Raw genomic sequence first — 16,322 nt, 5'->3', positions numbered from 1 at the left:
GCTATGATCAGGAAAGAACCAATTGGACAGTTTTTATGTGTTTAAACAAGAAAGAGGTTACTTTATTGTACTTAAAATCTAAACCGGATCTGAATAAAATAATACAACTATGCTCCAACGTGTACACACACGTACACACGCACGTACACACGCACGTACACACGCGCACACATGCGCACACGCGCACACACGCACACACGCACACACACACACACCTAACACAAACAAATAGGTTACAGAGTGATTAAGAATAGTTTGGGTTGGATTAGAGTCCAGAACAAGTAAAAATAATATACAGTCTATGAGGTCTGGTAATTCAGTTTTCTTCCGGATGAATTCATGGATCTGAAGTTTCTGACTGATGGAAGTGCACTTGTAGTTGGTACACCTGGTTCAGGGTTTTCTTGGAGACAGTGATGTCGGAAGTTTTCTTCCTTGGATATTCCGCAGTCACAGACAGGTTTGGAAACTTGCGATGATACCTGAAGAGAGAGAGAGACACACACACACACAGACCCCCATGGGTTGGCTCTCAAAAGCTTGTCTCTGTGTGTAACAAAAACTCCAAATTTTACACAGACTGGGGAGACAATCACATGGTTCTCTCAGTCTCTCAGTACCTTTTTTTTTTAGGTCCATAGTGTAAAACCCAAATATCTCTCAAGTTGTATTTGGTGTCAATGTTTACCTCCTGGAGGTACGTCTCCACTAGTGAATGTTCCAAGATGGCTTGGAATGCCCCGCTAACAAGGGTGATACTGGATTACCTATTCAGCTAAATAAGCCATTGTCCTGGATAGGAGCATTATGTTACGAAGAGGTAGTTAATTTTTTTTAGAACCAATTTCTCTGTCTTTTCAACAACCTGTCCATAAGCAGATTGTGATTGAATCTTCCTCCCTTGAATCCTGACTTGTAAAGAACCACAACAACACTGTTGTTAAAGTTAAAACAAAGAAGTAGGGTTTATTAACACACACTCTTAAACTCAGGAGGGGGTTAACTTTGCACCGCATGGTCACTAACATACAAGAAAAGGTAAAGGCATCAAAAGAGCAAGGACATTTACCAAATAGAAAATAGCTTAACTGCAAACTAACAGGGGTTTCAGTTGAAACTAGAGTCCATTTTTTTAATTAACAGAAAGTCCAAAACTGGAGTTAACTGACTGGAAATGACAAGAGGGGATAAGGGTTGTTGGAAACCTCTTCTCATGCATTTTCTTCTTCTTGCACTTTCAGAGGCAGATTAATTTCTGATGTCACCCTTTTTGATGAAGAGAAAACTGGCAGAGAGCAGATTTTCTTGCTGTTTTGCAGTCTGTGGTTTCTTTTCTTCTTGCAGGAAGGTCTCAGAGAAGTACGTCTCCACTAGTGAATGCTCCAAGATGGCTTGGAATGCCCCGCTAACAAGGGTGATACTGGATTACCTACTCAGCTAAACAAGCCATTGTCTTGGATGGGAGCATTATGTTATGAAGAGGTAGTTAATTTTTTTTAGAACCAATTTCTCTGTCTTTTCAACAACCTGTCTATAAGCAGATTGTGATTGAATCTTCCTCCCTTGAATCCTGTGGCACAGTGGTTAGCACCGCAGCCTCACAGCTCTAGCAACCCAGGTTCGGTTCTGGGTACCTTCTGTGCGGAGTTTGCAAGTTCTCCCTGTGACCCTGGGTGGGTTTCCTCTGAGTGCTCTGGTTTCCTTCCACATGCCAAAAACTTGCGGGTTGATAGGTAAATTGGCCATTGTAAAATTGCCCCTAGTGTAGGTAGGTGGTAGGAGAATTGAGGGAAGGTGGGGATGTGAGAGGGAAATGGGATTAATTTAGGATTAGTATAAATGGGTGGTTGATGGTCAGCACAGACTCGATGGGCTGAAGGGCCTGCTTCAGGGCTGTATCTCTCTATGACTCTAAGTGAGATGCCACTTCAAGACAGCTATTTCCCTGTATGAGCTGTTCCCTCAACTGAAATTGTTTCAAATCCAGGCAGACTGAAAAGGGTGGCTTTTGGGTCATGTGACTGGACCCCTTCATGTAGCTGTCCCACCACATGTTGGTGAAGTGATCTCCCTCTTACATTTTAAGAAGTGAAACACAGAAATAAAATAAATTAACATGCTGTGTATAATGGCAGTTGACGATAACACCCAAGGTCACAAAACCACAATTTACAGTTGGTTCACATCTGTTCATGACACTTGTTAGACATGCATCTCCAATTCGATGTCCTCGAATATGAGGTATTTCAATGATAATTATGATGGCCATCTTGGCTTCCAGCTTTTTAAAAGTAAAATGTAAGGTTCCAGCTTTCCTTTTTAAAAGTTTAATGTAAGTTTCCAACCAATAAATTAAAAATCCTCATTCAGCATAGCATGTTGTCTTGACAATGAATTTATAAAAGAGAAATTATGTTTGACAAACCTGTTGGAGTTTTTTGAGGATGTAACTAGCAGAATAGATAAGGGGGAACCAGTGGATGTGCAGCATTTGGATTTTTAGGACACTTTCGATGAGGTCTCACACAAGATGTTAGTAAATAAAATTAGAGCACATGGGATTGGGGGTAATATATGGATTATGAATTAGTTAACAGACAGAAAACAGAGAGTAGGAATAAACGGATCTCAGGTTGCCAGGCTGTGACTAGTGGGCCCCAGCAGGTTGGCATCCTTCCATCTACAAAGATGATGAACATGCAGCAAATAATCCATTTAGGTGGGGTGTCTTCTCTTGGTGCACCTTTGTAAAGGCCAATCCTTGAGAGACAAGTGCTGCGCGTGAAGCTGCCAAGTGACGCTGTGAGTTGTTGTTTTTGATGTTGGCAGTTGTTGCCAAGTTGCTGCAGCAACTGGTCATTGTGATAGTGTACATCAGTCCACAGGATGTGTCGCCATTTCCCTCTTTCACCAGCTAGTGATTCCCAGGTGTGATAGTCAATATTTAGGGCCTTCATGTCACGCTTGCAAGCATCCTTGAAATGGAGATTTGGTGCCCCACTGGTTGTCATGCCCCACCTATTTCTCTATACAGAAGGTCTTTGGGTACGTGACCATCTTCCATCCTGTGGACATGTCCGATGCGCCGAAACCATCGCTATTTAATTAGAGCCAACACACCTGGGATCTCTGCCTTTGAAAGGACTGCCACATTTCTGATTTTGTCCAGCCAGGATATACCCATAACGTGCTGCAGACAGCGAAGATGGAAATTATCAAGATATTCACAATCTACATCAATGATTTGGGTGTGGAGACCAAATGTAATATTTCCAAGTTTTCTGAAGACATAAACCTAGGTAGGAATGTGAGTTGTGAGGAGGATGCAAAGATGCTTAAGAGGGATTTAGACAGGCTAAGTGAGTGGGCAAGAACATGGCACATGGAATATAATACAGAAAAATGTGAAGTTATCCACTTTGGTAGGAAAAACAAATGCAGAATACTTCTTAAATGGTGAGAGATTGGGAAGTGTTGATGTCCAAAGGGACTTGGGTGTCCTTGTTCATAAGTCATGAAAAGCTAACATGCAGGTGCAGCAAACAATTGGGAAGGCAAATGGTATGTTAGCCATTATTGCAAGAGGATTTGAGTACAGGAGTAGAGATGTCTTTCTGCAATTGTACAGAGCCTTGGTGAGACCACACCTGGAGTATTGTGTACAGTTTTGGTCTCCTTACCTAAGGAATTATACGTTTGCTACAGTGGGTGTGCAATGAAGGTTCACCAGAATAATACCTGGATAGCGGGATTATCCTATGAGGAGAGATTGAGGAGACTGGGCCTGTATTCTCTAGAGTTTAGAAGGATGAGAGGTGATCTCAATGAAATACAAAATTATTATAGTGCTCGACAGGGTAGATACAGAAGGATGTTTCCCGTGGCTGGAGGTCTAGAACCACGGGACACAGTCTCAGAATAAGGGGTAGGCCATTTAGGACTGAAAGGAGGGGGAATTTCTTCACTGAGAAGGTGGTAAATCTTTTGAATTCTCTAATCCAGCGGGCAGTGGAGGCTCAGTCATTGAATATGTTCAAGACAGAGATTGATAGATTTCTAGATATTAAAGACATCAATGGATATGGGGATAACACGGGGAAATGGCATTGAGGTAGAAAATCAGCCATGATCTAGTTGACTGGCAGAGTTGACTCGAGGGGCCGAATGACCTACTTCTGCTCCTATTTCCTATGTTCCTATGCAATCTAAGCATAGCTAGCCTATCCAGTACATCCCACCTATCAATTTTCATCTCGTCCATTAGCGCCACCATCTCTGCTTCTATTGATATTTTGTCAGCATCCTCTTCCATAGTAAACACTGATACAAAGTATTCATTAAGTATTCTAGCCTGGCCCTTCGTCTCTAAGCATATATCACCTTCTTTGTCCCTAATAGGCCCCACCCCACCTCTTACTGTTTACATGCCAGTAAATGATTTTTGGGTTCTCTTTTATGTTAACTGCCATTCTATTCTCATATATTCTGTTCGCCAGTTATAATTTCCTCTTCACTTCCTCTCTCAACTTATTGTGTTTGATGTGGTTCTCTCATGAAGAATTCACTTGACATGCATCATGCACCCTGAGTGTTTTTAGGGTCAAATAAACAGACAAATGACAGGTTTTCTTGTAGGTTAAGAAAACGATAAATAACTATTTATTTTTAAACAATTCCCAAAATGATCACAACTTCACCCACACATGCATTCACATACACATGCATATACAAGAATAGATAGATAGAGAGAAAAAAGTAGGATGCAATTAAGGTCTAAATTACTGTACAAGAGCCTGTTGCTTAAAGAACCTTCAGAGTTTTTTTCAGGAGGAAATTTTATAACGGCGTTACAGGCCTGAATGTTCCTTGTCTTGGAGTTGCTGCAGTGTTGTAGTTTTCTGTGGTTAAAACTCAGCCCTAAGTTGGTGGTGTGAATCAGGTTTACTTTCACAGATGGAGAGTCCTCAAAGTCACCTTACAATTTCTCTGCTGCAGTGGTTGTTCAAGTTGTTATTCAGCAGGGTTTTTCTGTTTAGTTGGATTGTATTTTACAGCCTTTGGCTGGAACTGGCTTTCTGTGGTCTTTTGTTGATCTCCCATCTTTCTATTGTTTAAGGTAAAAATCCATCACATTTGAGTCTCTGTCAAGTGACAAAAGGCCCTCTCCCCTGGTGTGATTATACAATGGTCCAGGATATGGAAACCATTGCTATCTGTTGTGTCTGGATGGGGACCATTCTGTTACAATGGTGCTACTTCACACCAATTCATCTTGGTTTGTGCTGTGGAGTCAGTCTGTCCACAGAACCTTTGTTAGTTCATTCTTGTAGATAGGAGTCATCAATACGTAAAGGGCTCCTTTCAATTTCAATGGGTTCTCCCCAGGGCTAATTCAGACGAAGGTAACAAGTTTCATCTTCAATAGATGGATGCATTTATTGACAGAACAGGAGGGGGGGGGTCACCTGACACTTTCTCCATTTTGTCTGTGGTATAAATATGACAATTTTCTTGTAGTTGACATTATTCATAATTCCTCCAGTTCATTGTTTATTTCATCACAGCTCCTTCTAACATACTGGCCAAGGAAAAGCTCCTGAACACATTTCAGAAATTCCTCTCCCTCCTTACCCTTCACTGTAACATTATCCCAATCGATATTTGGGTAACTAGTCACCCAATATCACCCTCTATAGTTCTTGCATATCTGATTTCCCTGCAAATTTGCTCCTCTATCTCTCTCTCACTATTTGGAGGCCTATAGAATACCCCCAGTAGCATGATTATCCCACTTTGTTCCTCAGCTCTAACCAAATAGATGCCGTCTTTTTACCCTCAAGGACATCCTCTTGTTCCAACACTACATTCTAAACCTGCCTTTGTATTCATTGTAGTCCTTCTTAGTCTGCTCCTATCTAATATGGTACTAATATATCCCAGAGCTGGTCCCAATGTTGCAAGAATCTGACGCCCTCCCTCCTGCACCATGCTCAAGCCATGCATTGATCTTCCCTATCTTCATATTTCTAGTCTCTGTTCAGAGATTACTACCTTCGAGGTCCCACTTTTTAACTTTCTCCCCTGCTCATGAATAAACCTCAATACGCACTCTCTCTATGTCGTTGGTACCAATGTGTACCACAACTTCTGGCTCGCTCCCTCTCCTCTGCAGAATGTTCTGCACCATCTCCCTGATGTCCTTTACCCTGGCACCAGGGAGGCAACACACCATGCGGAACTCACTATGATGCTTACAGAAATGCCTGTTTGTCCCCCTAGCTATGGAATCTCCTATAACGACTGCATTTCTACTCTTTGAAGTTCCTTCCTGTGCATGGCCCCTTGGTGCCATGGTCTTGACTGCACTCCTTCAAGGTGTCATCACTTCTAGCAGTCTCCAAAGCTGAGTACCGGATTGAGAATGGCATGCACCCTGAAGATTCCTATACCTCCTGCCTATTCCTACTCTTCTAGGTTGCCACCCATCTACTATCCTGAACTCTTACTGCCTGTGGGGTGACCACTTCCTGGAATGTTTGATCCAGGAAACTCTCCTGCTCCCTGATGTTCCACAGTAATTCCAGTTGCCCTCAAGCTTGGAAATCCTGAGCTCATGCTGAAGCAGCTGGAGACACTTCCTATATACCTTGTCCTCCAAGATGCATGAAGTGTCCTGAAGTTCCCACATGGTGCAGAAATTGCAAGCAATGGGTCTCAGCTGCCCATCCATGATCTAAGAAAAATAAATCTCTATTCCCTCTTTTATAATCCCGTTAGTACCTAGTATAAGCTATTAATTCTATTTAATGCTTCCAGATCTGCTTATACAAACATACGAATTAGGGGCAGGAGTAGGCCACTCCGTGCCTTGAGCTTGCTCTGCAATTCAATAAGTTCATGGCTGAACTGATTACTCCACATTACCACCTACCCCCGATAACCTTTCACCCCCTTGCTTATCAAGAATCTATCTACCTCTGCCTTAAAAACATTCAAAGACTCTGCTTCCACCGCCTTTTGAGGAAGAGAATTCCAAAGACTCATGACCCTCTGAGAGAAAACATTTCTCCTCATCTCTGTCTTAAATGGGTGACCCCTTATTTTTAAACAGTGACCCCTGGTTCTAGATTCTCCCATAAGGGGAAACATCCTTTCCATATCCACCCTATCAAGACCCCTCAGGATCTTATATGTTTCAATCAAGTCGGTTCAGTGCTAATACTCTTATTAATCCACTTACTGTTATACTTACCCTGATTGAAAATTGATGAATTAATCTAAGCTGTAAATTTAATACTTTAAATTTGTACTTTATAGCTTCCCAGTGCTAGTTTAAACAACTATCCTAGATTAGAGAGAAAAAAACCTTACAAACCCACCAACCAATCACCTACTTGCTATCCTCTATCACCATTCTTTGCTTTTTGGAAAACTCGGTGGAAGGTCTGCTTTCTCCCCACTCTGATTTATCAGCTGCCGTCACTGCTGCTGCTGCTGCCTTATCAGCCGCTGCTGCTGCTACTTCCAGGTCTTGTTGACTCCCGCTCCCTCACTCGGGCCGCTGCTTGTTTTGTAAAAGACCAGGACAACATCCCTTCCCTCACTGCACCAAATTCACTCACTCACCAAATTCCGCAAGTGAGGTACTCTGTCGAAGCAATATTCTGCTAAACTGGAATTCATGCTACTTACTTCATACATGAGTAGAAACCTCTTGTATTTATGCCAGCAAAAAATCCAAAGACCTGAGTAAGTTCCTGCTGACAAGGTAACCAGTTCTAACTAACCACCTAATGAACTAACTGTGCAGCTTCCACTAGCAGGCATCTTATTTACCACTGACTAAGACAGCGAAAGAAACGACAAGTTAAAGTTAAGTTAAAATAATATCAATTGAGAACACAAAAACCCACAACATTAACGAAAGATTTTACCTGTCTGAATTAACAATGAGTGGACACCATCATCTGTATTTAATTCTGTCTAATAAAATTCCTGAGCACAAAAGTAGCTTACTGTTAAAGTACCATTTTACAGGTTGCAGTGTCATTGCAATGATTATGAGGAAGAAACTTCACCAAGTCTGGTTAACTGCCACCATTACACAGTTGCGAGGTTATTCATACATTATCTTTGATCAGAAGCAAAAAGTTTAACATTCAGTGCTGTAGAAAATCAGTTGGTTCTGTATCATTTATTCACATGGGGTTTAAAATGAAATTATCTCTAAATCTATAAATCCAGCACTTTCTAACCTTTGAAGAAAGCCCCCTAGTGGCTGTTACATGCTACTCCATCTTACATGTTACATGCTAAACCAGTTACTGCTTTCAAAGCTCAATCATTTATGTTCTAAGAGGTGAATTCGGTTAACTGTAATAACACTATCTCTATTTGTATTTCAGAAAGATAGATAAAGTGCCATGTCTAGAAGTGCAGAACATCACTATTGATAAAATTAGGTGAGAAGATTGATAAATGAAAGTCAGGACTGATTTGTTAAAAGGCAAATTCGGGGCAAATATTGGTTATGGAGATGGCTTTAACCAATGCCCATTCTTTGCAATGCAGGCAGCACGCAAACATTGTGCTGCTTCTTAATTTAAATAATAATAGCATGCAGCCCAGCGTTTAACGCATTGCTGAGTGGTTGCTCACCTTAGTAGGGGGCCCATGTTCATGTGAGGTTAGCACCACTTAAAACTACCTTGCGCTACTTAAAGCCAAACTACACCTCTTAAAGACAAGGTGCAGTCTGGCTACAGCTAATGCTGAAAGTGGCTGATGAAGAGTGTCTGACCTGCAAGAAGAGTGAAAATGGCATAACAGGGCAGAGAGCGTACTCTGGTTCACTGACGTAGCACGGGAGGTGGACAGGAGGACTGATCAAGGGGGCCAGTAGGACCTCCAGACAGACACCACGAAGACAGTCGGATCAGATAGCCATTGCTCTCAATGCCAGCTGTCTAACTCTGAGGACATGGATGCAGTGCAGGAATTAGTTTAATGACCCCACACGAGTGTTAAAGGTCAATGACTACATCTTCTAATGCCATATCCTTACAAATGAATCAGTTTCACACACTGCTTAATTTACCACCCCTCCTTTACTCATCTACCAATATTTTCTATCAACCACAACTCATACCTAACACTCTTCTCTCTTGCAAGACAAGTGTAACTGGAGGAAGTAGCACCTAACCAGTAGAGGACAGGCATGTCCTCACCCCATGGTGGAGATGGTGCTCACCATCATTGAAAGGCCATAGCAGGTACTGTGGCTAGCGGTGGGACTGAAACCATAGAAAATGACAGTGTGCCATCCTAATCATGCCTAATCCACCTTCTTGCATTCCACTTTCCCTCATTTTGTTCTGATTTACAAGCTGCAGATGGTGTAAGCATGCACCTCTTACTTCCCCTCACCCCCTCTCTGCACCGCAACCTTATTCTTGTATCTTTCTGTTTTTGGATACCCAGGCCATCTAGTAAGGCACTGGTCCCGGAGCATGAAGTCCAAGAGGAACAAAAGACTGATGAAGAAGAAACACCGTTATTTGATCTCTTACTCACAGCTGTCAGCTCAGATACTGGCACTGCATGTACTTAGGAAGGTAGCATAGAGATGGGATCTACATGTGGTGAGTCACCGGGCACAAGTGGCCTACAGCCAGGGCAGGGGGAAAGAGTCCTGCAACTCTCTGGAGGGTGAGGTCACACATGAGTTCTGCAGAAGATGCTGTTGAGGTCTTCAATATTGTGGCATACATATAAAGGCTGATGGGCGTACACAATGAAATGTTTGGTGCATTAATAGGCCTGCTAGAAAGACTGTGATCACTGTCAAGGGGCATGGAGGAGTCTAGCTCCAACTTGGCACAGGGCTTTGTGCAGATCTTGGAGCCCATCCTTTCCAGCACGGATCTGGTGGTAAACGCCATGAAGACACTTGCAGACCTGACCATGATGCAGCATCTGATGGCCAATGTCTCAGCTTCCACCACAGCAAAAGCAGAAGCCGCCCAATGCAGATTAACAGAATTTCTGAGATGCCGCCCCAGGAGGAGTGGCAATGACTCTGTGGAACACAAACCTGCTGACCTTTATCAGGATGACAGCATTCGTGCTCCCAGCACTGTCACTCGACCACTGCTTTTGCTGTTGCCCGTCAGCCAGCCCAGGCTGCTGCTATCTAAGTGGAGAGATGATGGGGGAAAATTTGTAGGGCTATGGGGAAAGAGCAGAGGAGTGGGACCAATTGGATCGCTCTACCCAATTGCCAGCACAGGCTTGATGGGCCAAAAGACATCCTTCGGTGCTGCATCATTCTATGATTCTAAGATAAAGTAAATATAGAAATAATAAGTAGATGGTGCCATCCTTGGGCTTTAAAGCATATAGCTGATAGTAATTCATCTTCAATCTGCCCTTAATTATACGTTATGAGGTTCTGGGTATCAGTTTTAGTCTCAGACAGCATGGTAACTCTTGATTCATACAATGAGGATGCATATTTGGAGCTTAGGAGGAACACAAGAGGAACATTCAGAGCAGAACTGACCACCAGTATCAAAAAAAAAGACAAAGATAGTCCAAAAGAGGCTCGAGGCAGGCTCACTTGTAAGAAGAAAGCTTTATTTTGAGTCCTGCCTCAGAGTGCAAGATGTGATGAGACAACCTCCCGAGACAGTTAAATCTTGGAAAGAATTGAACTTTCAAAAGCATTAAAAATTGTTGAGTGAGAAAAAGAATCATTATTTGGTACAAAAGAGCAAATGACCGTGGCAACAGTTTTATTTTATAAACTTGTGAGATCTAAGTTCGTAGAAAACATTATCATGATACTAGTGTCAAGATGAGAACATTTTTATTCAACCACTAACTGAAAGCTGAGTATTTACTGTGAACGAAGTTTTCTATTTCTGATGCTTCAGTATATACTTAAACAGAATTTGCACCTGATTAGCTCAAATATCACATTCACAAAATAGTAACAAATCACAACAGAACAGGTAGGGAACAAGTAACAAGCTGGTATAGAAACTACTGATGAAGGTGTACCAAGGAGGTACAAAACCTACCTATCAAGAATCAGCAGTCAACAAACAGCTACCCATTAAGTAACAAGCAACGGAGAAGGGGAACCAACTGTTTCACAAAATATTTTGAAATTTATCATGTTATTTAATCAGTAATCTGAGGATATGGAATTAAAACCAAGGTGCGGAATCTTCCTTGTCTTGCGAAGGAAGGCTTGAGGGCAGGACCAGGAAGAAATTTAGATATGAGGGCATTGGGTCAATGGTCTGACACGCTCCCGCCTCCAGGCGATCTTGCCAAAGGTTGGTCACCAAAGGCAGCAACTATCCACCCGGCTGTGTCAGAAAGCCAATTTGCATAAGTAAGTGCCAAAATGTAAGCAGATTGGGGACGCGGACACCCACTCACCCCAGTAAGGTCAAAGCCCGGTAGGAACCTGGAGGTGGCTTGCCAGTGGATGGCCAGGGGTGCTATGAGGCCTCTTTCATTTCCCCCGCACCACCCCGCCCCCCCCACCCTCCCCACCACCAGAGGTGCAGTGATTAGTGGGTCACAGCTGTAGCCCCAAGCCATCCTGTGGAGGGATGTGCCCCTCGACAGGGGTGGCCTAGCAGCTGTGGCCACATTTTAATTTAAAAAGGTAAAAATATCTTCAGCGGGCGACTCTGCCCAGGCCAGCAGTCTCAGAAACCCGCCAGCCATCCTTAATTGAATGGCATAAGATCGTGCCGGCTGGCGTGTTGCTGGTTGTGCGGAGTCGGGACCTGGAAATGGTCCTGCCCTGTGGTTATTCTTAAATAGTCTTAGAGGGCATAAGATTCTGCCCAAGGTTTCCAGCATAATAAACACAACAAATTATTAAACTTATCAGATCACCTATTTTGTGAAATTTCTCCAAAAACCTTTCTGCCCGGAATGATTCCTTTTTCCAGGTGCCTGGGCTTTGAGGTCATGGGTCCTTTCCTAAATGAAGAAGTTCAACCAGGTACCAACAATCTACAATTATATGGTGTTTTTAACATCCCCACTTGAGATTTTATATAGAAAAGCAGTAGCACCAAGACTTAAGAAACAAATACCTGAGACAGTGTGAGACTTTAAAAAAAAAAGCAGGGTGAAGACAGACTTTAAAACAAACACCTGAGAACAGGAGCAAGCCTTTTAAAAAAATAGAGTGCCCGTGAAACCAAATCAAACATTCAAGAGTAGGACTTAGAAACACTGGAATAGAACATAAAAAAACACATACCAGAGATAGGTAGAACCCAAAAATCAAAGTGGAAATAAGACTTCAAAAAACAAGCAAGACCAGCAATTATACATATATAGTAACAGTAAGAAACTTGGAGGGACATAATGGCCCAAGAATTTCTTTTAATGCGTTGTAGGAAAGCCCACGGGAGTGGAGAGGGTAATGGAAAACATCTGCATTGTGCCTCACGTGCTTACTACATTGAAATCTGGCCATCAGTGTTTTCGGCTGGCGAAATATTTTTTAAAATCTCAATTTCAATCCTCCCTCAGCCTGTACATCTAATCATCTGTGACCATTTGCATTCTCTTGGACAATTGTTTAACTTTAGCCCTCCCCATTGCCATAGCACTCCTTGGTACTAGGGATGCACCTGTCTTACCCATGCCCAGCACTGCTAGAGCACAAATGATGGGGAAATACATTATTTAACACATTTCCTGTCATCTGCCTGTTATTAGGATAGGTCTGCCCTTTCAGGATGACATCCTGTCTATCTCCCTCATTCCTAGAGAACTGGATCCTGAAAAAGTTCACAGTCCAAAGCCTGTCTCTGAACATCTGACCAGTCCAAAGCCTGTACCCATATATCTGACCAATCCAATTCTTGCCTTCATACTTCTGACCATTCTAAATCTTGTCTTTGTCATTTTGACCAGTCCAAAACCAGCCAAGCATCATCATGAATTTGTTGTTACAAAAGATTTTTAGTTTTGTACTAAAATCTTGGACTTCTATGTGTTCTAAAAAACTGAAAAAAAGAGATTTTTCAGCAGACGAGGACATCTGCAAATAATTGGAATTCCTGCAATGTTTTGAAAGGAAGCTCATAACAAAAGTTAAACTTTATTGGTGCTTTGAAAGGAAGTTGAACTTGTACAAGGACAGGAAAGCCAGCAGTTTCAAGGAAACCACAGGGGTTTGACCTTTCTTCAGAGCAGTTTTTGAGTGACAGGGGGAGACACTGTGTCTAGACATGTGACCATGTTCAGGAAGGTTCTTTTTTCACCTTGGACTCTTTAAAAAGCCTGTGAATTTGTCAAAGGACAGGCATTTGAAATCTTGTTTTGACCTGCCTGGAGCAAAGGGAGGAGGACCCAGCATAGTGTTACCTCTCTGTAAAGAGGCTTGCATCTCTTGAAAAGGAATCCTGCATTTGAAAGGTGGCAGATTCCTATTGCCTACAGTCTCTGAAGAATTCCTGCATCCAGAGTGGTTCCTGTTGCCGCCTGTGTTTTGGAAGATCCTGATATCTCAAGAAAGCTTCTACTGTTAGATTGCTGTTTTTAAAAGCAGACCGATTGCTGCACCCCTGCTGAAAGACCTGTGTGATGCCTGCTTCAGCCAAATTTCCTTGAAAGCCTACGCATCACAGACTATTCATCAAGCTCACCTGGAGAGACTTCAAGTGGCATCCAACTATTCGACTCTGGGACGCCTCACCATACCGAAATCATCCTACCAGAACATAATAAACTCAATTATTTTTATTATTCCTTCTATTCTTAAGGAACAGCTGTAAACCAAAATTCTCTTTCCCCCGGTTAACCAGGTTTTTTTTGAATATATGTGTGTTTGCATGAGGGTTAGAGAAAAATAAGGGATTTTTCACATATATAGATTTATCTCGTTAGTAGTTAAGACCTATTCTTTCTTTTCTAATAAATAGTTAATGTTGTTGTTTAAAGAAACCTGGTTTGGTGTGCATTATTCGGGGGGAAAAATAAAGTGTTCAATTTGGCTATTCTTCGGTAAATGGGAAACTTTATTTCGTATGCTATGACCTGTGGACTGGTGGCACTGAATTAACTGTGCATTTCTCCCGCCTTGGTGGTAACACTGTAAACAAATGATAAGAATTTTGCCATGAAGACATCACTTCTTTTGAAAATTAGTTATCGTTTACAATAGTAAACTCCCTAACAAATATAACTTTGATCCATAGTAATCAAGACATTTAATGAATTCTATAGTCTGCTTGGGGACTAGGAGGAATTTACATTTTACATGAAGATCTGGAAGTATTCTCTCTGGGTCACTTTTGGAGGAGTTAGAGCTCCATAACTGATAATATAGGTGCGTATGTATGTATTTCGCATGTGAAGATGTCTGATCACCAGGAGTAAATCAATAGATTATTTTAGTAAATAAATTTCATTCTCTCTGTTGCAGTTTGAGAATCATTTACTTGTTCAGCCTTCAGACCTCAGCTTTACAACCCCGCACTTTATTCAGTCAGCAGCACTACAATATATATTCTCATAACTCTGGTGTTATTGACCCTGATGAATCTCTTTAATGATATGTCTATAATAGTTATGATATAGGGTTATTCCGATGAGTCATTCAATACCAGATTCACTGTCTGCTTCATCTATGACTACTTCATAGTTTAAATGCTTTATAAAAAGACAATTAAACTCTAGTGGTGAAATTCTCCCCTTTCTTAGATTGCTTCATTTACTTATGTTTTTCAGCTTTTTTTTTTGTTTTGATTCCAATCTTCTTTGCTTATTTACCGTTTCCTCTGTTATTCTTTAAGTAATTAATGTTATAGCTCAGAGTTAACTTTATACAGGAACTGAACCGATAGGAAATCATTTACTCACAATGCATAGCAATGCAAACATGCCATGCACTCCATGAATAAGAAAAGAAAGAACGTGTAGCTATATTAATTTCCAGCAAGAAAAAATATTGATGCAGTGGGCACCTGGGCTATTGTAGTTAAAATACATCTGTGAGAAGCTGGTGTGTGAATGACTTAATTTACAAAATGTGATATTACTCGTTTTTATCATATTCAATAAAGTGAAACTCTTGATGGTATTTGGGTAAATCTAATGCAGTTTAAAAATAAATACTTTGAAGCAAAAATTGAAATTCTGTTCTACTGGAACTTCAGTGTTGTGAATGAAGTTTAATCAAGCATTTATCTGTCTCTTTTAAAATCCTGACTGTCAAGCTGCTTATTTGTATGTTATTTTTCTCCTTATGATCTTATTGATTACATCATCTAACAGGCAGATAAACATTTCACCTTGAATAATGGTTGGAACTGAGCATGGAGTAGTGGAGATAGTGTTGAGGTACAGAGGGTCTCACAGGGCAGGATCTGGTGTCAATGGATTAATGGGCAGTGACAGGGAGGCTTGGCTCACTTTCTCCAGAGCTCTCCAATAGGGCTACAACAGCAGTGGTAGCACTCTCAGCTCTGAATGAGAAGGTTTTTTTATTCATTCATGGGATGTGGGCATCGCTGGAGAGGACAGCATTTATTGCCCATCTCTAATTGCCCTTGAGAAGATGGTCATGAGCTGCCTTCTTGAACCACTGCAGTCCTTGGGGTGTAGGTACACCAACAGTGCTGTTAGGAAGGGAGTTCCAGGATTTTGACCCAGCGACGGTGAAGGAACGGTGATGTAGTTCCAAGTCAGGATGGTGTGTGGCTTGGAGGGGAACTTTCAGGTGGTGGTGTTCCCATGCATCTGCTGCCCTTGTCCTTCCAGGTGGTAGAGGTCGTGGGTTTGGAAGGTGCTGTTGAAGGAGCCTTGGTGCGTTGCTGCAGTGCATCTTGTAGATGGTGCAGACTGCTGCCTCAGTGTATCGGTGGTGAAGGGAATGAATGTTGAAGGTGCTGGATGGGGTGCCAATCAATCAGGCTGCTTTGTCCTGGATGGTGTCGAACTTCTTGAGTGTTGTTGGAGTTGCACCCATTGAGGCAAGTATTCCATCACACTCCTGACTTGTAGATGGTGAACAAGCATTGAGGGGGTCAGGAGGTGAGTTACTCGCCACAGAATTCCCAGCCTCTGACCTGCTCTTGTAGCCACAATATTTATGTGGCTGTTCCACTTCAGTTTCTGGTCAATGGTAATCCCCAGGATGTTCATAGTGGGGGATTCAGCGATGGTAATGCCATTGAACATTAAGGGGAAATGGTTAGAATCTCTTTTGTTTGAGATGGCCATTGCCTGGCACTTGTGTGGCATTAATGTTACTTGCCACTTATCAGCCCAAGCCTGAATGT

The sequence above is a fragment of the Heterodontus francisci genome, chromosome 12 (assembly GCF_036365525.1).
Source record: "Heterodontus francisci isolate sHetFra1 chromosome 12, sHetFra1.hap1, whole genome shotgun sequence".
In the NCBI taxonomy this organism is placed as follows: Eukaryota; Metazoa; Chordata; class Chondrichthyes; order Heterodontiformes; family Heterodontidae; genus Heterodontus; species Heterodontus francisci.
The sequence above is the reverse complement of the archived record's forward strand: the minus strand, read 5'-3'. Positions refer to the sequence as shown.